The 24342-nt window shown below is 50.9% G+C and overlaps 1 protein-coding gene across 5 annotated transcripts in view; it reads left to right on the forward strand.

Moving 5' to 3' along the window:
* Positions 1-24342, forward strand: part of Trerf1 (transcriptional regulating factor 1) — a 142930-nt gene that overhangs the window by 59074 nt on the left and 59514 nt on the right. For 4 of the 5 annotated variants that reach the window (XM_059281563.1, XM_059281566.1, XM_059281565.1 and 1 more), the window contains exon 2: positions 9177-9285. The gene's annotated coding sequence lies outside the window, so the exon portion shown is untranslated. Of the gene's footprint in view, positions 1-8911; positions 9030-9176; positions 9286-24342 lie in introns of those variants that run through there. The other variant, XM_059281564.1, reaches the window with a different exon arrangement.

A 24342-nucleotide genomic window follows, 5' to 3' on the forward strand; every position in this document is an offset into this window, starting at 1 on the left:
AGGTCAGGGATGTGGAACTGATACACCCTGGAAATGACATTTCTGCCCCCTGGAAGAGTCCGTTAAAGCACACAAGTGGCAGGCAGTGGGAAATAGGTCTGTGACGTCAACCGTATTTATTGTTAACGTGGCCTCTCTGAGCCTGAGTCTCCTCATCTACGAAACAGAGCAGAGGCTTTCCCTGCTCCACAGTGCGATTCTGAGCCAGGAAGCACCACAGCCAGTGCCTGGCCTACACTCAGCACTCAAAAAATAAATAGCCCATGCTTACTGATGCTTCAGAAGAAAAGGAATCGTGGACACAAATCTGCACCACCTTCTAGGCTGTGGTTGAAGACCACTCATCCCACAGTTACTCAGCATGCTCTTTAAGAATCCAGTCCCCTATAAAAAGATCTTAAAAAATAAATTAATTAAAAAAAAAAAAAAGAATCCAGTCCCCAGACTCACCCAGAGCTAACCAGCCAGATGCTCATCGTGAGCCCCAAGCCTCGTGCATTTTTCCGAACTTCATGTAACATCAAATTAGTCATTGGTCCTATTAAAGAGTACCAGCCAGGGCTTGGGGGCGTGGCTCAGTTGGTAGAGTGCTTGCCTAGCATGCGTGAGGCCCCGGGTTCAGTCCCCAGCACCACATACACCAGGTTATGATGGTGCACACCTGCATTTCCAGCATTTGGGAAGCGGACACCGAAGGAATGATCAAAAGTTCAAGTTTGTCCTTGGCTACGTAGTAAGTCGGGGGCCTGCCAGGACTACAAGAGACACTGTCTCCGAAAAGAAAATACAAACTAGTGGCGTTCGGTGTGTTTGCACGCTGTGCACACTCACCCTAGTCCAAGGCACTGCCATCAGTCCCAGGGGGAACTGCCAGTTACGCAAAGACTCTCCACCCGACCCCAGCCCCAGACGACACAGAGCGAGCCGCCCACCCCCCACCCCCCGACTCCCTGGTTCTGGGTGCTTCTTGTATGTGATTTATTCCTTGATACGTTATACTCCAGGGTCACCATGTTTTAGCATTTATTGGAACTTAGTTCATTTTATGAGCAAATAATATTCCATCCTGTGCAGCAGCCACATGCGCCCATTCCTCCACTCGCTGGGCGTTTGGCCCCGGTGACTGACGACAATTCAAGAAGACATTTGCCCTTCAGTTCTTTCTCATTCTGTGCCTGGGAGTAGAATTCTCCCACCTTCCTACACCCACGCGCGTGGTGAGGATCGTTGAATGGGAACAAATGCCCACTCTTGGCTTGTTTGAGAAGGCCAGACCGGGGCCCACCCGTGCGGGCTCCCCCAGCCCAAGGCCCTGCAGCCAGTTTCTGCAAAGTGCTTCTGGAGACCTGGCTACCCAGGGCTGGCCTGGAGGGCCCATCCCAGGATGAACTAGTTTTTAACTTACCTGTTTTTGTTAAAAGAAGGAGAATAGAAAAGGAAAGGAAAGAAGAAAGGAAGGAAGGAAGAAAGGAAAGAAAAGGGGAAAGGAAAAAGGAAAGGAGGGGAAAGGAAAAAGGAAAGGAAAGGGAAAAAAGAAATGAATTTAGACATTCTGCTGTCCAGGATAGCTGGAGACATTTTAGTGAAAAGTTTGAGGGTTTGTTTGTTTTTTGTTTTCTGAGACAGGTATCTCTACATAGCCCCGTCCTGGAACTCTCTCTATAGACCGGGCTGTCCTCAAACCTCGGAGATCCTCCGGCCTCTGCCTCCCGAGTGCGGGATGAACGGCGTGCGCCACCACCCCTGGCTAAGGTAGGCTTTTGCTCCAGGTACTCCCATTTGTTTCAGGAGCGCACCAGGCCATTCTTGCGGCTCTGAGGATGAGGGCGTGGACCAGAGTGAGGAGACAGGATGTGGACCAGGGTGAGGAGACAGGAGTAGCCAGATGAGGAACAGCTGAAGAAAGGAATTGTAGCCCTCCTAACAGCGGGAGTGTCTCTCTCTTCCAGAATCGCTTCAGAATTCATCTCTAGGTGTGTGTGTGTGTGTGTGTGTGTGTGTGTGTGTGTGTGTGTCTGTCTGTCTGTCTGCTGTCTGTCTATCTGTGTGTATTGGGCATGCCATGGCACCTGTGTGGAGGTAAGAGGACAACTACTTTCAGGAGTCAGTCCCTCTACCTCAATGTAGGTCCCAGAGATCGAATTTAGGTCATTGGGCTTATTCGGTAAACACTTTCCCCCTTAGCCGTCTCCCTGGCCTCAACACTTCGATGGTCTGTTACATGAACACCCAGAGGGAGCAGGCCCTGGGGGAGCTCACTCAGGCTTGCTCTAAGGCATAAGAAGGGCCTCTTCCTTCAGGCGTTCGTCTCAGGGTTGGCCACACACACACTTCAGGCAGCTGGCCGGCTCTCAACATTCTGCTTACTTATTCATTCATTTGTGAGATGGCTCAGTGGATAAAGGCACTTGCTGCCAGGCCTGATGACCTGAGGTCCACCTGGCGAAAGGAGAGAACTGACTTTTTCCTCCAGGTTGCCCTCTGACCTCCACACCCCCTTCTGTACAGGCACACAGCAGTAAGTAGGTGATGTAAATGCAGTCTCCTTCCGCCATCCCCACTGAGGGGAGTGCATGTGACGGAATGCCTGGTGTCTTAGGCGTGGCTATAACATCCCAATAGAGGCCACTGAAGGAAGGACGTTTCCTTGGGACTCCAGTTCAGGGATGCAGACGTCATGGTAGCCATGAAGTATCTGGTCATGTTGCATCTGAAGTTAAGGAGCAGACAGCGCTCAGCTGGCGCTCAGCAGGCTCCTTCCCTTTTTTTTTTTTTTTTTTTTTTTGTTTGTTTGTTTGTTTGTTTGTAGTCTCAGGCCCCAGCCCATGGGTGATGCTGCTTCCACTCACGGAGTCTCTCACCCCAGGTAACTTAACCTAGACAACTCCTTCATAGTCCAGAGGCTCTGTGCCCTGGGTGAGTCCAGATCCCATCACAGAGAACCCAGAGTCTGATTTCTCACTGAGTTGATGGTGTGGTACTGCTTCTGGGGTGTTCTGTGGAACCTACTGCATCCCTCCTCCCTCCCTCCTCCTCCCCGCTTTTTTCCCCTCCCCCTCACCTTCCCCCTTTTCCATCTTTGCCAGTTTCCAGCTCACTGTGGGTGGCTGGCAAGGAGGGAATTCTCTGCACTTCCTTTGGTCCAGCTTCCCATGTGGGAAGTCCAGTGGGCTGTACCCTGTGTCCCTCCCTCCGTGGCCAACCCCACCCTGACGGTCCCTTCGTTTCGGCTGCCATCTGGCTGAAGGGAGCAGCCCTTTACTTAGACTTCCGGGCGCTGATTTCAAAGTGTTCATCTCTGTATGTGTCCCCCTCAGGACAGTCCTGGGGCAGGCAAGGTGACTCCACTGAGAGTACAGTCACATGACAGCCTGAGCTCAGTCCCCAGGACACACATCCTGGATGCAGAGAACCAGCTCCCAAAAGTTGTCTTCTCACCTCCGCTGTCTTCTCACCTCCACAGACGCGCCATCACACACGCACGAGCACACACACGCACACACACACACACACACACACGCACGCACGCGCGCGCACACACACACACACGCGCACGCATGCACGCACGCACGCACTCACGCGCACACACACGCACGCGCACACACACACGCACTCACGCACACGCACGCATGCACGCACGCACGCACTCACGCGCACACACACGCACGCGCACACACACACGCACTCACGCACACGCACTCACACACACACACACGCACACACACACACACACACACACACACACACACACACACACCGTCAGTGCAGTACAACCCTTTTTAACCTTCGTCTTCATTCTTCCTGACTCTACAAGCTGTGTGGTGTGAGAGCCCACGTTTGCCGCCTTCGTTGCGCGGTATGGAAACGGACGTTCAGGCGGAGGACGAGATGTCCGGTGGATGTGGCTTTGCTGGTGGCCCGTTGTTGGCCATGGGTCCTTGGGAAGCGGCTCAGCCCGGTTTCTGTCCCATGAGGAGGGACGGCAGTGGGGCCGAGAGGAAGGGCTGAGTGTCTGGACTCGGCCACTCGGTGTGGACTTGGGCAAATCACCAGGTCTTGGCTTCCATGTTTGTGTCCTAGTGACCTCAGTAGTGATTCAGGGGTGTGTACGATTGTGTGTGGGGGGGGTGAGAGTGTGTGGAGGCCAGAGGACAGTCTCGAGTGTCTCCTCCTCGGGTGAGGTGCCACCCATCTTATTTGTTTTGTTGGTTGCTGTATTTTTTATCTGATTGCTTTGAGACTGGGCCTCTCACTGTCTGATTAGGCTAGACTGGCTGACCAGTGAGCCCCCCACACACACACACACACAGGACCCTCCTGCCTTCGCCTCCCCATCACTGATGGCAGGCACATGCCACACCGCACCGTTCCCTGGGGGTCTGAGGATTAGCTTGGGTCCTCTCGCTCACACAGCAGAGCTCTATTGACTGAGACATCTCTCCATTGCTCCTGTAAGGGGGAAGTCCGGTCACCATGCCTGCCTCCCGGACCCCTAATCACTAGTGATAGGTTTGAGGCTAGACCTAGTGCCTAGGTCCCCAGCCCTGAGGCCCTGGGTGGAGTCCCCAAGTGACAACGGTATCACTCTGGGATCCAGTACGGTAGCTGTGAATCCTTGAAGACCGACCAAGAACCCATGAGTCAGTTGCACAGCTGTCCAAGGCCTGATTGGGCAATCTTTGTGGATTCCTCTGGATTTTCACATAGAGGGAGGATCATGGATGTCCCCACAGTGATGGCCGCCCCATTGCCAGGGCCTGTTGGGAACAGCAAGTGTGCTCAGTATAGACCTGATTCATGGGGCCCTTGTGGGTGGAACATCCTGTCTCTCTCTAGGAGAGGAACAAGGCTGCGTGGCCAGTGAGGGGCAGGGCCAGACCGGAGTTGGGTCTTCTTAGCCTCACCGCTCATGGTCCTGTACATGAGTCAGGGTGCTCCTCCTTACAGACACGTGAGGGTCCTGCAGCCCTAAGTTTTTGCTTTCCTGAGGACTGAGCCTAGGGCCTGTGTACTCAAGGTGATTACCACTGAGCTACACTCCCAGGCCAGCAGTAAGTTTAATAACGGACACCTCCTGAAACCTCGGCCTGTACACCCATGCCCTTCTTACATCAGCGCTGCCCAACTGATTTTACCATTGGCCAAACTGAAGTTCACCAAGACGAGTGGTGTGGAAAGAACAGCCCTAGCTCACCCAGGACGCCTCATACACTGGGAGGAGGGCAAAGTGGCCCCTATTTTGAATACTCTGTGCCAGCTTAGGAAGAGGGAGGAGTTAGCAGAGATGCATAAATAGTTCCTGATTTCTTCCAGGTAGCCTGGTGGAACTAATTAAAAAGAAACAAACAACGAAAATCGCACAGCATGAGTGCCTGCCTTGACTGACACAGAGACTAGAGCCTGGGGACTAAGCCAGGAACCAGCTTACGACTTACATCCTTCCCGCCACAGGACCTTTGCACAGGCCGACCGCTGTGCTGTGCCGCACTGCAGCACGGTTCCTCTGCATCCTTTCTTCTTTGCTTCTCGGGCTCGTTGTCCTGGGGAAAGCGCTGCCAGCCCTTCTTTGTGCTGGTCTAGTACCGCAGCAGCCACACCTCATTGGGTCACCGCCATCACCGTTGTTTCTGATTCCTGAATCGTTGACACCAGACTGTAAGCTCCCTGGAGTCAGGGCAGACGGTCTCATGTGACGCAGGTGTTTGCTGCCCAGCTCTGTTACTGCCCGTCAATCACTAGTACCACTGCACGAGTGAACGGATGCTTGAGTGGACTGCGTTAGTTAATTTAGTTTCCCTTCCCTTAATTCCACCCACTCATTTCATCTTAGTAAGAAAGGGCAATTGTAATTATCTGGTCTTGGACATTTTTATAAACTGGGGTAAGAGGTGTTGTTCTGTATATGGGATGTGTGTGTGTGTGTGTGTGTGTGTGTGTTGTTCTGTATGTGGGGTGTGTGTGTGTGTGTTGTTCTGTATGGGGTGTGTGTGTGGGTGTGTTCTGTATGTGAGGGGTGTGTGTGTGTGTTGTTCTGTATGTGGTGTGTGTGTGTGTGTGTGTGTTTTTCTGTATGTGAGGTGGGTGTGTGTTGTTCTGTATGTGGGGTGTGTGTGTGTGTGTGTGTGTGTGTGTTGTTCTGCATGTGGGATGTGTGTGTGTGTGTTGTTCTGTATGGGATGTGTGTGTGGGTGTGTTCTGTATGTGGTGTGTGTGTGTGTGTGTGTGTTGTTCTGTATGTGGTGTGTGTGTGTGTGTGTGTTGTTCTGTATGTGGTGTGTGTGTGTGTTTTTCTGTATGTGAGGTGGGTGTGTGTTGTTCTGTATGTGGTGTGTGTGTGTGTGTTGTTCTGTATGTGGGGTGTGTACTTGTTAGTGTGAGTGTGTGCACATGTGTGTACAGATACTGGTGAACTTGTGCAGTGGGCATTTTATCGAGTCCCCCCCCCAGCCCATAGCTAGTTGTTTATGTCTTCCTTAAGTCTCTGTGATGAACCCATTGTTAGGGAGTTAGAAGGGCACCCCAAGGCTGACGTACAGTACATGACAATCTGAGTTGCTGGCCTGGGCTCAAGGCTTACTTGAGAGACAAGCCCTTCCAAGAACTTGTGGTCCACAGGGAGCCCAGGATAGGGGCTGTGAACTGACTCCTCAGCTCCCCAGAACTGAGCCTTCCCCCACTTCGCCCTCTGCCATCTCTTGGCTCCCCATAAGGCCCACTGTTCAGATGCCAATAGCTGTTTCGACTTTTGTACACAAACATGTCTCCCCCAGAACCGTCTCCTCGCCGACGTTCAGAGTTAATGATGTACCATCTCCGGAGCGGTACAGACACCCTTCAAAAACTTCCGTTGCCATAGGAATGTTTACGACGAGCCTCTTGATAGAATTTCGTGAGCAGCCAACTCCAAAATTGCAGATGCTTTAGGTTAGAATGGGGGAGTGAGGGCGTGTGTGTTTGCATTAAAAAGAAAACAAGCCTTTGAAAGGGGAAGTTTTCTTCTTCAGGGCTAGCTGCTTCTAAAGTTTAAAATAAGAACTGCTTAAAAGCAGACACGTGGAAGCTCTGAGCATTTGCTCTTGAGTATTGAGATGAGTGAGAAGGGCTTGGAATGCCCCTCAGGCACAAGGCAGTCGTGAAGGCAGGGGGCATGGAAGGCTTCCCCATCCCCCCCCCTCTCTTTTTCTTTTCTCTTCTCTTCTTTTCTTTTCTCTTTTTAAGCTGACTGTCACTAACAAAGGGTTTCTTGATTTTTTTTTTCTTTCTTAAGTCAAGAAAGGTGGTTCTGGGCCCCACATAGTGGAAGGAGAGAACGACTTCTGCTAGTTGCCCTGTGACTGCCACAGTCAACTGTGACTCCTTCAGCCCCCATGAGCATGTGCACACACGCATGCATACAAATCTAATAAATATATCCGATTTTAATTTTTAAAATATTTGTTTGTGCCGGGCGGTGGTGGCGCACGCCTTTAATCCCAGCACTCGGGAGGCAGAGCCAGGCGGATCTCTGTGAGTTCGAGGCCAGCCTGGTCTCCCAAGCGAGTTCCAGGAAAGGCGCAAAGCTACACAGAGAAACCCTGTCTCGAAAAACCAAAAAAAAAAAAAAAATTGTTTGTTTTAATTTTGTGTGTACTGTATGTATTATTTTGTGTTTACCTACATCTGTGTACATGCCTGGTACTGGCATGAGCCAGAACTGGGTGTCCCAGTTCTCTTGTGACTTAAGTTGCAAATGGTCGTGAGCCGCCATGTGGGTGCTGAGAACTGAACCTGCATCCTCTGTGAGAGCAGCCAGAGCTCCTGGTTGGTTTTGTTTGTTGTTGTTGTTTTTCCTTCAGTTGTTTTTATGAGGCGATGACTTGCTGGTTGAGGGGCTTGCCACACAGGCATGAGGACCAGGAATTTGAATCCCCAGAACTCATGTTAATGCTGTAAATGCTGGGTGAGCGTGGCAACCTGCATGTAATTCCAACGCCGACTCAGGGTCCATGTAGCAACTGGCGAGCTCTGAGCTTACCAGAAAACCCTGTCCAGTGAGTAGTCAGGGAAGACTCTAACGGCAGTCCTGAACCTCCACACACTCGTGTGAGACCCACAAGACAGGGGTCATTTTTATAGCATTAAATGGAATGAACACCAGTGGCCCTCTTAATGTTCTGAAAATGATGTACTTTCTGTGATAGAGGTCTCGTTGTTCTCACTTGAGAGGCGGCTTGAACCCAGGTTGGGAAGGTGAAAGGGGCGCTGGGGGACAGAGGAGCTTGCATTTCATTTCCTGATCATGGCAAGTGGGGGATGGTGCCTAGCTCCAGACGGCTGGAGACACGTGACCAAAGTTGGCGTTGTGGTTCCTCTTTCTGGAGAGAGACCCTCAGAACTAACTTTCCGCAGTCCAGGGGGTGACTTGAAATTACTCCTCATGTCTAGCCCCTCCCACTTCTCTGAACCAGAACCCAGCCAGACCTTAGGGGGGCGTCTGTGCGGCTGTGCTCCACAGATGTGCTCCAGGAACGGGACTCGCCAGGACGGTGTCCCTGCCTCAGTCCATGAAGGAAGCCAGAAACTGAGAGTAGACACTTAGGAACCGTCACATCCACTCAACAGTAATCTGCTATACTAAATAAAAAAAAAAAAAAAAAAAGCTTTGTCTTTGAGTATCTTTCCATTTCTCTAGCAGTTAATTTGTCTTATGCATCGGAAAAGTATTTGTCAACTGCTTAGAAATGAAGATGCAAAACAATGTAACAATGTCCTTTGTTACGGACAGTTGGAGAAGTACTGTGTCACAGTACCTGTAGCCAGGCACAGATGGTTGGAGAAGTACTGTGTCACAGCACCTGTAGCTAGGCATGGACGATTGGAGAAGTACTGTGTCACAGTACTTGGAGCTCACGCAGACGGCTTGAGGGGTACTGTTCTGTAGTGCTACAGCCTCCTTTCAACTCTGTCTTGCTATTTGGAGGACCTCATCTAAGTCACCTTAGTGGCCTCTTCCTCAGGGTCCCCTGGACACACTGCACAGCCCGGGGAAGGTCTGTGGTGTGTGCCTGCCAACGGGCTCCTCCAGAGCATGGGAGGGTGAGGGAAGCTTCTGGAACAGTGGCCTCTGCCAGATGATGGTGATGTGGGAGTCAGTGATGCGAAAGTGACCCTGCCTTGTCCTTTTCCCTCGGACCCAGGTCGCTTCTTCCCTCCTGCCCAGCAGTATGAGAACAGCATGACTGGCCAGCCGCAGGAGAAGCCCCCAGAGCCAGGCCCCCAACGCAGCCAGCCGCTACCGAGGTCAAGGTGAGCTTGCTCGCTTCGAGGAAGCAGATGCTTCGTTTAAACAAATCGTATGTACCGTTTTCCGCCCTCATGGTGTGCAGGAAGAATGGAAGGTTCTGGGAAAGGGGTGGGCTTAAAAACTCAGGCACAGCCAGGCCCACATCTTTAATCCCAACACTTAGGAGACCAGCAGATCTCTGAGTTCAAGGCCAGCCTGGTCTACATAGGGAGGTCCAGGCCAGCCAGGGCTACACAAGGTGAGAGCCTGGCTCAAAAGAAAACTGGCGAACGCACACAGAAAACACCTCATGTTGGGACTCGAGAGACGGCTCAGTAGGTGAAACACTTGCTGGAATCCCTGGACTCCGAGTTAAAAGCCAGGTACAGTGGTCAGCGCTCGTAGCCCATCGATGGAGAGCTGGGGGTTGGAGGCAGGCCGATCGATCCTGGAGCTTGCTCAGGAGCTAGTGTAGAACCATGGGGAAAGTTCCAGGCCAGTGAGAGACAAAAGGTGGAAGATGAGTTACTTTCCTGTCGTGACAAAATGCCTGACAGAGGCCACGCACGGAGGGAAGGGTCTGTTCGGGTTTTCCGGTTTGTGAAGGGTATGGCCCGTCACGGTGGGGAAGACACGCAGCTGGATGGAGCCTGAGGTTGCCAGGGATACCGTGTCTGAAGTCGGGAAGCAGAGAGAGCTGAATGCTGGAGTTCCACTCACATCCCTTCTTGTGTTTATTTTGAGACCCCAGCCCGTGGGATGGTGTCACCCACATTCAGGGTGGGTCTTCATTCCTCAGTTAAAACTCCCTGGATACCCTCCTTGACCTGGAAGTCTGCTTCTAGTAATCCCAAGTCTTGTCAAGTTGACAGTAAAGACTGACCATCACAGACACGTGGTGGAAAATTCTTCTTAACATTGGGACTGCTTCTGCGTCTCTGTAATTTCTGTCTATTGGTCCCTCACTGCCGCCTGGCGCCTCAGACTCGCCTTTCAGACTTTGAATTTGAAGAAGTACCTCATGATATTACTTTATATATATATATATATATATATATATATATATATATATATATAGAGAGAGAGAGAGAGAGAGAGAGAGAGAGAGAGAGAGAGAGAGAGAGAGAGAGAGAGAGATCGTTCCTAGACACTGATGTCACTTACTCATCTTGTCCCTCCGTCCTCTCCATGTTGGAAGGGACTTCATTAATTCCAGGCTCTGCCTGGTCACTAGCTTCCTCGACCTGTATCATCCTCAAGAGTCTTCCATTCCTCAATCACTGAGACATGCTCTTGGCTCTGTTCGAGATAAAGAAAGGCTGTGGCCGGCATGGTAGCATAACCTGTGGGGTCAGCGATTGGGGTAGAGGCAGGTGGTGTCCAGGCCAGTCACGGATTCATAGTGAGAGCCTGTCATGAAGAAAATAAGAAGGAGGAAGAGGAGGAAAAAGAGAGGGGCGTGGAGAAAGACAGACAGACCTAGATTATCTTCTCTCTTCTTAAAGTAGATTCTCTGAGAGAGTTTGGAGTGTGTATTGAACTATTCTTGTGGAATCCTTCTTCATATTTTATATATAATCTCTTCAATTTTTAAAAAATATTTTATAAGTCCATAAAAGAATATGCGTTCTTTTATTATTGCATTTAGTTTTGTCTACATGATCAACACAATAAGGTTGACTTTGGGGTTTGATTTTGTTTGCTTGCTTGTGTTTGAGGCAGGGTCTCTCTGTGTTGTCTAGAACTCACCATATAGACCAGGCTGACCTCAAACTCTCAGAAATACTTTGGTCTCTGCCTCCCAAGTGCTGGGACTAATAGCGTGAGCCACCACACAAGACATAGTTGTTCTTCATGCTGTTCAGATCATCTATATTATGTCCTTTCCTGATGCTGTGTGCTTAATTTGTTAGTTATTGAAAGAGATGTGAGCTGTGAACATGGCTCGGTGGTAGTTTTCTTGTCTGACCCCTAAGGGTCAGTCCCCAGCTCCACAAGCTCCCGAAAATAGAGAGAAAAATGTGTTAAAATGTCTCATTGGATTTGAACTGCTCCTTGCAATGTAGACGTTTTTACTTTATATATTTAAGGCAATGCTCTTTGGTGTGTGACTTTGGTTATTTTCTGTCTTGCTTGGTAGATTAGCATATTCCTATCATTCCAGCACTCAGGAAGCTGAGGCAGGAGGATTCCAAGTTCAAGGCCTGCCTGAGCTACTGGTTGAGATGCTGACTCGAAAAACCATTAGAAAAAAGATTCATTGCATGGTTTAACGATGAACTAGGGTCGCTGGTACCATGTGAACATGTTTGCAAGTTTTCTGGTCTTTCCTCTGTACCGGTCTCCCTTTGTTCCGCTCTCTATCTTAATTAGAATCTGTGTATTCTGTGCCTGTTTTCACGGGTTGCCCCGGATATTTTAACAGCTATATTAAAGTCTAAAATTAGCCAGTGTTTCCCCTCCTCCCAAATAATACAGAACCACAGTCTGCTTTCATTTTAACCGTTACCTCCCCCAGCTTACATGTTATAATTCGCTTGTGTTGTCCCTTGACCTGATTTTTCCCCTTAAAACCAGATGTTCTTGTTTTCTAGTTTTGTACAGATTTCCCCTCATGCCAACCATCTTCTTTTCTCAGACTTTGGGGTTGTTCTTTCTTGAAACTGAAGTCATTTCTCATCTCCCTGAAATACAGTCTTTGACATCATCATGGGGTTTAACCGGCAACTCTTGGGATTTGCCTCTGTGTGTGTTTAGAGGTTTTCTTTTTTGTTGGTTTGTATTATCAATGGCTTTTCTTGTGGGTGTGACAAAATACCTCACAAAAGCAGCTATCCTGGTGCCAGTCACAAGTGGTCACAGCGTGCTAGTGTTCAGCTGGCCAGGACTCCAGCCCAGGGCATGCGGCTGCCCAAGGTTACCTGCAGGTTTTCCCACCTCAGTTAGCCTGTAATCCCTCACAGACACACCCAGAGACTTGTTTCCGTGGTGATTCTAGTAGGGTTATCAGCCAGGGGTGAGGACCACAAGTGCTTTCTCTTGCTTTGTTTTGAAAAGTGGCTTTCTTGTGTGGAAATCACTGCCCAAGGCCCCAGGCACCGAATCTTCCCAGGAAACTTGATTCTCAGAAGTTGTTTGTTTGTGATAGGGTCTCACTGTGTAGTGTTGGCTAGCCTTGAACTCACAGAGATCCCCCTGCCTCTGCTGGCATTAAAGGCATGTGCCCCTTATTGGTTCAGTTAGAAGTGTTGAGTAGAGGCCATGGCCATGCCCCCCTGAACACGCCTGGTCTTGTCTCATCTCAGAAGCTAAGCAGGGCTGGGCCTGGTTAGTACTGGATGGCAGAAGTGTCAAGCTGGGATTCTGCTGTTCCGTCTTGTCAGAAAGTCTCTGTCTCTGTCTATCTGTCTCTCCCCACCACCACAAGAGCGCTCTTGAGCAGAAACTTCTAATCCTTTTTCACTTTAGAGTGTACCAAGGTCCAGAGAGGTCACTGTCACAGGCTACTCTGGAGGACTTGATTATGTCCCTCTTCAGCCCCTTTTCCTACCTTCCCTGTCCCAAGACACCAATGACCATTTTGGACGATAGTGTTCACAGAGAATATCAGTTTGTGAGGGTGCTTCAGATAGCCGATAGCTTTGGGAGATTTATTTGAGTCTGTTTTTTATCTCCCACGAGACAGGAAGTGGCTTCCGCATACATGGTGGCCTGCTTCTTCAGTGGTCACCAGCAAACCTTCCTGCTTTGTTTCCATCCTGCCAAGGGCTCCTGGACCCCAAAGTCAGGTGCCCAGTGCTCTCCTCTGGACCCTCATGCCCTCCTCACTTTTGCCCCTTCTTCCCCACATGTCCCCTTCCCTCACTATCCCGTCCTTTCCTGCTGTGGCTCTTTCTCTTTTCCACTGGTGAGCCTTTTGTGGAGGATGGCCGTGGAGCTCCTGGGTCGGGTGGGGTATGGCTGTGGAACACCAGGTTGGGTGGGGGACAGCTGTGGGGCAAGAGGAGCTAAGTGTGACCCAGGTGTAGCATTTCCAGCATTGCTTCTCTGGGCTTCCATCTTGTCACCCAAGGGCAGTAGACAGCGCTGTGCCGGGGCTGAGATGAGGAGTGGAGACCTCGTAACCTGGGGCTTGGAGGCCGTTGAAAGCACTTAACAAAACTCTGGCAATTAGGGGATGAGAGGGTTTATTTCAGCTTACAGGTTACAGTCCGTCCTTAAGAAAGTCAAGAGCTCAAACATGAACTTGAAGCAGGAACGCTACTTTCTAGCTCACTCACACTCCCCTCCCACATCACTTAATGATCAAGATGTGATTACAGGGCAGTCTGATCTAGGGGGCTGCTCGTGGCTGTGCTGTGAGACCAGATCAGAACGTCGCTCGTGGCCGTGCCGAGAGACCAGATCACTTTGTGGCACGTGCTTTTGTTCAATAGTGCTTCAAGTGGACAGAGCTGGTTTAGGAAATGGGATGAAAGTGGGGTTGAGAATCCAGTGTGAATGGAGAGTCCCAGCCTCACTATTGATGGCAGTCTCTGAACTGGAGCATTTAGCAAATAAACCAAGGAGCTGGGTGTGACATGCTCTTGTTGTCCTGGCCCTTTGGAGGCAGAAGCAGGACAATCACTTTAGATTAGAAACTCAAGGCCAGACTGTGCAACATAGTGAGATCCCATTTCCAAAGCTGGATATGATGGTTCACACTTATAATCCCAACACTTGGGAAGCTGATGCAGGAGGATCACTATGAGTTTGAGGGCAGCCTGGGCTACAGATGTAATTTCAGGCTAGGCTGGTCTACAGAGTGACATCTTATCTCAAATAAAATAAAATAATCGGAAAGCAGACACAACACATGGCTAGCCATTGCTTGCAGAGGCTATCAGCCTGGCTTCTGGAGGTGAGCCTGAGATATCCCCACCCTCCACACACTCCTGTACGCTCTCTCCAAACTGTTCTGTGCCAGGCAACAAGGGGTGGTGGAACCTCTCACTGTGGACCTTTCCCTTATGAAGCCCTAGGTTGGGGGTGGCCTAGCTGCCCATAACCATGGTCTTCCGGCCAGGGGAGAAGGATCCCCAGCATCCATTCACCTCCATGTTGTGTGTGTGCCCGCATATGCGTGGATGATGATAGCGTGGGGTGATGTACACACCACAGCAAGAACACAGAGGTCAGAGGACAGTTCTGCGGAATCCACTCCACCTCCACATGGCCTCCAGGGATCAAACACCTTTACCCACTGAGCCATCTGCTGCCCATCTCCACCCTCCAGGTTTCTTCTGCTTGGCGGTTCGGTGCCCCCAGGTTTGTGTTAGATCACCTCCTGATTTGATATCGATTAAGTAGCCGCTGTTGTCTCCGTGCCTGCTGCTTGTGTGACTCTGGGCTCCGTGGGGTGGGCATGGGGTATCAAAAGAGGCGTAAAGTTGCTGTGAACCTACAGGTTCCCTAAAAATTAACTGATGAAAGAAAAAGACTCATAACCAACAAGTACATAAAGGATCAGGTTTCTTCATAATGCTGAACACTCGGAGAGGGGTCTAAGGAAGAGAGTGCTGTGCCCATGAGTGGTCAGGGAAGGCTTCCTGGAGGAGGGAGACTGCCAAAGTCAGTGGTGAAGGTAGGTGAGGTGGCAGCAGAGGGAGCCTGGTGCATTCGGTTGTAGAAATGTCAGGGCATGGTCTTAGAGACCATGTCCTTATAGGCAGCGAGACCCTGCTGGTGTCCTTACAGGCAGTGAGACCCTGCTGGTGTCCTTACAGGCAGCGAGACCCTGCTGGTGTCCTTACAGGCAGTGAGACCCTGCCGGTGTCCTTACAGGCAGCGAGACCCTGCCGGTGTCCTTATAGGCAGTGAGACCCTGCCGGTGTCCTTACAGGCAGTGAGACCCTGCCGGTGTCCTTACAGGCAGTGAGACCCTGCTGGTGTCCTTACAGGCAGTGAGACCCTGCTGGTGTCCTTACAGGCAGCGAGACCCTGCTGGTGTCTTTATAGGCAGTGAGACCCTGCCGGTGTCCTTACAGGCAGTGAGACCCTGCTGGTGTCCTTACAGGCAGTGAGACCCTGCCAGTGTCCTTATAGGCAGCGAGACCCTGCTGGTGTCCTTACAGGCAGTGAGACCCTGCCAGTGTCCTTATAGGCAGTGAGACCCTGCCGGTGTCCTTACAGGCAGCGAGACCCTGCCGGTGTCCTTATAGGCAGTGAGACCCTGCTGGTGTCCTTACAGGCAGTGAGACCCTGCCGGTGTCCTTATAGGCAGTGAGTACTTCTTACCCACAGCTGGCCTCCATGGCCCTCCTGCAGATCGCCAACTGCTAGCATATCCAGATCCCTGGGAAGCCCTGCAGCTAATGCTTACCTGTGTGTCCCCGGGCTCGTTAGTCTATCTGGCTACTCATGAGCATCATCATCTTGAGTGACCTTTGTCTTAAGTTCTTCTGAGCGCCTGGGTCCCCAGGGTCCCCAGACACAGGGACTGGCACCTTTCTCCAAAGCTTCAGAACCATCTCGTCACTTGGTTGTTTGGAGCGATGGAGATGGCAAGGCAAGCTGGGTATGGAGGTGGATGGGATTAGGGAAGAGTTCTTCTCCTACAGTTAGGAGATGATGTCCTGATGTTCTCAGTCAAATGAGGGGCCAGGCCCACGCGCCTGGGGCTGAAGGCCCAGCTCCACAGTAAACCTCAGTCTGTTGCCAGCCTCTCTGCCGGGTGATTCAGCCTTCCTGCCCCGCCTTGCTTCCACTTACTCAGAGCTGTAAGTCGAGGTTGATGCTCACATCCAGCGGGCCTGGCCCAGGGGGAGCTGAGTGGGGAGATGAATAGGCCCCACTGGTGATTCCCCAGGGCAAGGGCTTGTCCTGGATACACCTGTGGAGATCATTCCAGAGCCGGGAGGCAGGGTGTACCACGTCCGGGCTGTCTGGGGAGCCTGGGCTGCCAGAGTGACTGGGTGTGGAGTCAGGAGGGGCCCCGGGCCAAGGGCTCCTGTGCTTTCAGAGTCCCATCAGAGCTGACAGAAACATGTTCCCATCTGAGTCATTAAGTGGTGCTCTGGAGACTAGCCATCAGCTCCTCGCTGTTGAGTGAGTGGTCTCTTTCTAAAACTACCTTAAGAACCTGACTGGTAGCGCTCACATGCATGTACCATTCTGTTATTTCTATATCTCTGTTTACTTGTTTATTTGTGGATTTTTGAGAGGTCTCTCTCACTCTGTGGCCTAAACTGGTCTCAAGCTCATGGCGACCCTCTCGCCTCAGTCTCTTGAGTGGTAGGGTGGCAGACATCAGCCACCGTGACCAACTATGTACTTTTAAAATTATGTTTATGTGTATGTGCGTGTGCGTATACATGCTCACATGTGGATGCATGCACATATGCGTGTGCATGTGGAAGCCAGAGGACAACCTTGACCTTAGGTATCCTCCTTGTCTTATGAAACAGGCCTCTCATTGGCCTGGAACTCACAGATGAGGCTACATTGGCTGGCCAGTGAGCTCCAGGAATCCTCCTGTCTCTGCTCCCCGGTGCTGGGTGCAGTGCCCAAGGAGGCCATAAGAGGGGGTTAGATCCCCTAATGGCACCACATTATATAGGGGATCTATACCTAATAAACTTGCCTGAGGATCAGAGGACAGAGCCAGCCACTAGATTAGACACAGAGGCCAGACAGTGGTGGCACACACCCTTAATCCTATCACTTGGGAGGCAGAGGTCCATTTGGATCACTAAGTTCAAGGCCACACTGGAAACAGAGCCAGGCAGTGGTGGCACACACCTTTAATCCCAGTACTGGGAAGCACACACACCTTTAACCCCAGGAAGTGAAGGCAGGGTGGAGAAAGGTATATAAGGTGTGAGGACCAGGAACTAAGGCAGTTCAGCTGAGATCCTTTCGGGTGAAGACTTGAAGGATTTCAGTCAGAGGATTCTTGGAGTTGATGAGGTCATAGGTGGTGGCTGTGGCTTGTTCTGCTTCTCAGATCCTCAGGCAAGTTTATTAGGGTACACAATATATCACCACACTGGTGTGGAGTTGTAGGCCATTGTGAGTCACCATGTGGGTGCTGGGAATCAAATCGAGGTCCTCTGGAACAGCACCCAAGTGCTTTTAACTGCTGAGACATCTTTCCAGCCTTCCTTCCCCAATAGGATAGATCTTTAGGGAACACCTAAGGTACTAGTATGGAGGAAGAGCTACTGTTTAAATATCCTGGTCTAGGATTTTGGGGTGTCCTGGGGAGCATCTGAGAACCCTCTAACACTGAGTTCCCTCTTGAAGCTCTGAGGTGCAGGAGCGGAAGTCACTGCCCAACAAGGCCACAGAGCTGGTCCTCTGCTGTTCAGTCCAGCTTATCTTTATGTGGGGTTTGCATTTCCTGAATCTTTAGCAACTGGGTAGGGTTGGGGGAGCAGAGCAGGGGAAGTGGGCTTAAAGGAGCCCTGTCTCAGACTGTTTCAATTTCCGGTGACAAGAAGATAATCTGTAAGCTCAGAATCAAACAGACACATAAACAGACTTGGTTTGAGTCCAGAACGCCGAGGGTGGAGGGGAAAGGGATAGCACATGAGAGCTAGTCAGAGGCGGCAGGACATGGTCAGTGCCGGCACGGGAACAAATAGCAGTTTGCCTGTGTTCTTGGAGAGTGCTCATGGCATGTGTCATCTGGCCTGGGCTCCATGGAGGCGCTTGACTTCTGTTCACGGATCCGTCTATTGGGATGTGGACCTCTGGACTTCCGCCTCCCTGGAGCGCCCATCACTCAGCTCAGAATGAGTGTGCGTCAGAGAGATCATAGGTGGCTGTGTCCCTCAGCTTGGTTTTTGCAGAGTTGACCTCATGCTTTTCCTTCTAAGTCTGGGAGGCTGGAATGAGGTCTGAAGGCGCGGGCACCTTCAGCCATCAGACCAGATGACACACGTGGAGCTGAGGCCGCCCCAGGCCTGCATCCCTGGGATGGCCCTGCTAGACCGCGTATCCCTAGTTCCTCAGAGTGACTGTCATCCAGTGGAGGAAAGGTTACAACCTAAAATAAAGCAATGGCGGCCATGCTGCCGGGTTCCTGAGAGCTTGGGCTTCTCGGCACAGGAAGTGACAAAAGCCTTACCCTCTCTGAACCAGAGCTGAGCTGAGCTGACTCCAGGCCTCCTGGGTGCACCCTCTTAGACTTCCCGTTAATGGGTATTATTGTGTTTTCAGTGCTTTAAATTTTAAAAAATGATTTTATGAGTGTTTTATCTGCATGCATGTTTATGCACCACATGCATACAGTGCCCTTGGAGTCCAGAAGACGACCTCAGATCCTTTAGAACTATAGTTGGTTGTAAGCGGCCATGTGGGTGCTGGGAATTGATCCCTGGACCTCTGGAAGAGCAGCTGGTGTGCTCTTAACCACTGTATTGTTTGTTTGTTGATATAGGGTCTTACTATGTAGTCCAGACTTGCTTTGGTTATGAAATCCTCCTGCCTCAGCATTCTAGAGTTACAGACATTGCTGTGTTCCAGGTAGCAATGACACTGTGGTTTTTCTTTTCCTGGGGGGGGCTTGAACTGCTCGGAATCTGGACCCCGGAGAGCAAAGGCCCATCTTGAAAGGTCTCAGCTTTGTTATCAGGCTGTCTTGGATCCCGGGGTAGTCCGGGAAGGTGAAGCAGTGTTGTGTTGCAGAGGAAGGAATGTGTGACCATGAGGTTATAGGGAAGTGGGAAAAAAAGACCCATTTAGTTACATCATGTGACTGTGTCACCGGTAGCCCCTGAAAGTACAGAGTCTGGTGACCTAAGACTTGTACACAGAATCAACCATGAGTTGGGAGAGAGATGCAGTTGTGGATGGCCGTGGCCTGGACAGCATCTGGTCAGGTTCTAACACACCTTTGTTACCACTAATGCCAGATTAGAGAGTCTGGCCTGGCCCACAGCCACATTCAGAGCCACCCTACACACTCACACACCTGCACACAAGTGCCAACATGAACTCCAGGAAGCCACCTACAAAGTCAAGCAGAGCTGTAAATTTTGTATTTATTGGTGACTGCTCTGCCTGGTCGGGGTAACTGAGCCTTCTTCCCATGATGCTTTGGATCTTCACTCTGGAAGCACCCTCATGCATTGTTGGTTCCTGGGGGCGGAGGAGTAAGCAGGGTCATTGGTCCTTACACTCAGAGGACCCAGGCTGCCGAGGCTTCGCTCTTCCTTCTTAAATCACTTCATTCTGCTAATTGAAACAGGGAAGACTGAAGGTTACCCAGGCAACAAATTACCAAATCCAGCTAGTCATGACTGAGTCACTGGGCTTGATCAGAACTGTATCCATGCTAAAACTAAACATCAGAAACCTCACCCTGTCCAGCACGCACCCGTCCTCAGTGGAGCCCGGTGTGGCCCGCAGTCTCACTGAATCTCCAGAAGCATCCGAGGGGTAGCCTCTGCTATTCCTCTTCCGCAGAATTGAGAGCAAGGCTCAGCAGTTACGAGCACTGGCTGCTCCTGCAGAGGACACAGGTTAGAGTTTCCAACACCCACATGATGGCTTACAACTCTAGTTCCAGAAGATCTGACGCCCTCCACTGGCCTCCAAAGACTCCAGGTGGGGTGGGGTGCAAGCAAACACTCGTGAACATAAAATAAAAAGGTTTTTGGGTTTTGGGGGGTTTTTTGTTGTTGTTGTTGTTGTTTTTGGTTTTTTTGATTTTTCGAGACAGTTTCTCTGCGTAGTTTTCGTGCCTGTCCTGGATCACAGAGATCCACCTGGCTCTGCCTCCCGAGTGCTGGGATTAAAGGTGTGTGCCACCGCTGCCTGGCAAGGAATAATTTTTTTTAAGGGAAAAGAAGAAGTCAAAACTGAGGTTCCAAGGCTGAAGAGTTGGCTCAGTCAGTAAGGTGTTTGTCATGCAAGTGTGAAGACATGAGTTCAATACCCAGGCAAGGTGGGTGGCTTATATCCTGCTGCTGGTGAAGCGGAGCCAGAGGTTCCCTGGGGCTGTCCTCGCCAAATCAGTGAGCTCGCGTCCCAAAAAACAAAGTTGACCTCTGGCCTGCCCACACACCGAAACAAAAACCTGAAGCAAGTGGTGTGGACCTTTGGAGGTTCCTTACCTTGCCAGGGCAAGGTCGGGAGTTGAACCTTGACCTTCTGACTCCCAGATGCTGACTTTGTGAAGAAAGCCATTTGTCTTCCTCTGGTGAGATGTTCGGGATGAAGGGCTCTTAGCCCTTTAAATATCATTCATTCATTCATTTTTGGTAGAAAGTATATCATGTTCCCCCTTTTATTTTATATTTATATCTGTTTATGTGCATACGGTGCCTGTGGAGGTCAGAAGGGGAGTCAGATCCCCTGGAGCTATAGGCACTGGTGAGGTGCCAGATCCAGTTGCTCAGAATCAAACTCCCTTCCTTTACCAGCTCAGGAAGCCTAAAATACACCGTATTCTCCCACTTCCAAATTTACATCCATTTCCTGGAGGGCTAACTGTCTGGGAGCTGATGGCCAGGTCCCGGGATGCTTCTGTCCTTCAATGTAAACTGACAAGCCTTCAGAAGTCAAAGTGAACAACAAGGACCCAGCGAGAGGGGAGTAGCCTCAGCCTGGTCAGATCTGCAGTGTGGAGCAACGCTCTGTGCAAAGCACTGTGCACGCCTCATCCTTTGGCGCCAGAGGATTGGAGGGGGCTGGCCACTGACATCCATGGTGTGACCTTAAGACGATCTTGACCTGGTCTGGGCTTGTAGCTCGGTTCCTTTCTATGCCCTGGGTTTCACTGCCAGTGCGGTTAAAGCCAGATGTGGGGGCACACACTTGTAAAAGCCAGATGTGGGGGCACACACTTGTAATCCCAGCACTTGGCAGAGTTACTAGCATGGCAGGGGCTTGAGAAGAGCTCAGACCCACTTGTCAGAGCGGACGCAGGAGGGTCAGGGGTTCGAGGTCATCCTTGGGTAGAGAGTGAGCTGGAGGCCGGCTTGGGTTACAGGAGGCTGTCTCCAAACAAAAAGAGCAAACAACAAAAACTGGAAATCATCTCTTCGTGTTAATTTCTCATCTTTGAAATAGAGAGAGAAAACAGTTCCGACGGTCAGGAGTCAGAGTAAAATAATGTATGCCCATACTTTGTAGAGTGCTTTCTAGAATGTTGCTGGTGGCCATGAAACCTGCATGCCTCTCGAATTTCTCGCTGTCCTTATGAGAGACTGTAGAGTCGGGGCTGTGTAGCTGTGAGCCAGGAAGACTGTCTTCTGAGTCCTGCTGATGTCAGGGAAACCCTGTGGACACTGCTTCAGCTCACTCTGGGTATCCCCTCCAGGTCCTCTGCTTTGAACTCCAGCCCCCGGGTCACAGAAGAAACAGCCACGAGCTTTTTAGTCTTCAGTTCAAACTATTTTAACTGGAAAAGGGGTGGAGAAGGAAAAATTAATTTTGTTTAGCCACCAGTTTTGTCCCTGCCCCTCTCCCCACTGATGTAAGTAGGACGGTCACTTTAAAAAGTGTGGGGGGGGGGTATTATTACGTATATGTGTGATTATCTTGAGTGTGGGTTTGTGTGTGTGGCTGCAATACCCAAAGAGGCCAGAAGAGGGCGTGTCAGATTCCCCAGAGCTGGGTTAGAGGCAGTTGTGAACTAACTAATGTGGCCGCTGGGAACAGAACTCAGGTCCTCTGGAAGAGCATTATGTGCTCTTAACTGCTGAGCCATCTCTCCAGCCTCACATTGCCACTGTTTTAATTTTTGTAAGTGATGTTCTGGGTAATAGAACATAATATTTAGACGTGCCGAGCTGACAGCTGACAGGTATGTTGTCAATACACTACCATAAATCGCTTCCCAGGGTGGGTTGGGAGGCAGCGTGTGCACAGGCATGCACACTTGGATAATTGAAGGTGATTGGGGAAGGGTGTAGCGGGTCTCTCTGGAAGCATGTCTTGTGGCAGACAAGCCATGGCTGTGGGTGGCCCTTCAGAGCAGGAGTGGAAGTCGCCTCCATTGGGCACTGGGGAGATTTCATGTCCAGCTGTGGAAGCAAGCTTCTCTTCTCTGTCTGTGTGACCGGGTGAGTATAGGTATGCCGCCGCCGCCCCTTCAGAACGGCGTGAAGGAGGCACTCCTTAGGACAGCTGTTCAGACCAGGGTGCTAAGCGCTACGGGAAGACGCAGAAGATGTATTGGGTCCAGTCTTGCTCTATGGGCATTCTTTTTAATTAATTCATTCATCAGTCCATTAATTGATGTGTTGCGGAGGATGGAGGTCAGAGGACAGTTTTCAGGAGTTGATTTTCCTTCAGCCATGCGTGTCCCAGGATTGAGCCCAGCTGCCTAATGGCTACGGGCATCTTCCCTCACCAAGCTATCTCTGAATGTCCTTCTCCTGTCCTGTCTTCGTTTACCACCCGTTGTCAAGAGCCTCCAAGTTCTCTGGGCCTTAGAGTCCCTGTCCAGCTGCTGGGCAGTGGTGGTGCACGCCTTTAATCCCAGCGCTCAGGAGGCAGAGAGAGACAGATCTCTGTAAGTTCGAGGCCAGCCTGGTCTACAGAATGAGTTACAGGACAGCCAGGGCTACACAGAGAAAAAAAAGAATCTCTGTCCAGGAAGCTCCGAGACAGAGCCCACCATAGGTGTCAAGATGAAACAAATTTCCCAGGCTTCATTGTGAACCCAACCTCTGGATGTCACTTTGTCACCCCACACCCCACTCCATCACCAGGTCCTGACTGGTCCGCTGTATACTCTCCATCATTTCCCTTAGCTGTGTTATAAGAAGACTTCCCTGGCATCCATCCGACATTCTTAGGGAGCAATGTCATGTGTTCACAGACAGCTTCTTCGTCGCACGTGAAAGCTGGCCTGGTACCGTGGCACACAGTCGATAATGTCTTTGCCGACCTTTACATCACTGAGGGACAGCCAGCTTTCTCCATAGCTTGCTGGTACCCCACTAATACCACTTCCCCAGCCATGGCATTCACTCACAAAGTCTAACCTGGGCTACACAGCTCAACCCTGTGCCAGAGATAGATAAACAGCCAGGTGTGGTGTCTCACGCCTCTAATGCCCGCAGCCTAGGGCATGGGAGACTACCACAGGCAAACGAAACTGTTAAAAAAGTGAACAAGCCAGCATATAAGCTTTCATGTACACCCACTCCTGCTGTAGATCCTAGAGAATGCACCGGGGTTCCTAAGGGTTTGCATCTCAGACTAGTAATCTTGGGTACCATCAGGGTGAGTGAGGTAATAAACCACCTCAGAGTCACTGGGGGGAGGGGGGCTGTCTTAGCACTGGCCAGGGGCTAGCATCGGGACAAGTTAGATGTCGTTCATGTGGGCACCTCCCAGGGGGTCCAGCTCATAGACATAGCACTGCTGTCTCTTGCTGTTCCGAATGCCCTACTCCTCCTGTTCCGGCCACCCCAGGTGACTTCCACGAGGTCCTGGGTATGCCCCAGGATGCCAGGGGCTCTCCCACAGCCATCCTAAGCTACAGTCTGCTCTGTGACAGTTCTTTGGCTCTTTGATTTCCTGATCTTTAACCACGCATACAGGGTCATGGTCAACAAACTTGGTCACTGTGTTCATAAACATTGAGTGAGTCAGCTTTGAGCCAACCCTGCTTGTGGCACTGTGGGAAGGGGAGGAACAGACTGCAAACAGAGGCAGTATGACCCACTTCCGCTCCTGAGGAACTTAAATCTAGTATTGGCTGAAAATAGAACAGCCATGTTTCCCACTCTGAGGAGTGCTTGCCTGGGCCTACACCACACCCCGTGAGGGTTCAGGTCTCCCTCCCTCCCCCAGGCTTCCCACCCATGACTGTTCTCAGTTCATCTGCAGGGGCCTCTAGTGTCCTAGCACTTCAGCCTCTGGTCTCCTAGCATCAGGAGAAAGTTGTTTGGCAAGAAACGTGGACAGCGAGATAATGTGGGCCATTGACAACCAGGATGGCTGCCTTGAACAAGTCCAGGCAGGATCAAGGGGGCGTCTCAGGGGTGACAGGAAGGATTGACAGAGAGAAGCAGCAAGCCCAGAAAGAGCAAGCTGTCCTCTACACTCCTGAGCCCTCCCCGCGCAGACCCGGACATCCA

This window comes from Peromyscus eremicus, chromosome 16_21, assembly GCF_949786415.1.
Source record: "Peromyscus eremicus chromosome 16_21, PerEre_H2_v1, whole genome shotgun sequence".
NCBI lineage: Eukaryota > Metazoa > Chordata > Mammalia > Rodentia > Cricetidae > Peromyscus > Peromyscus eremicus.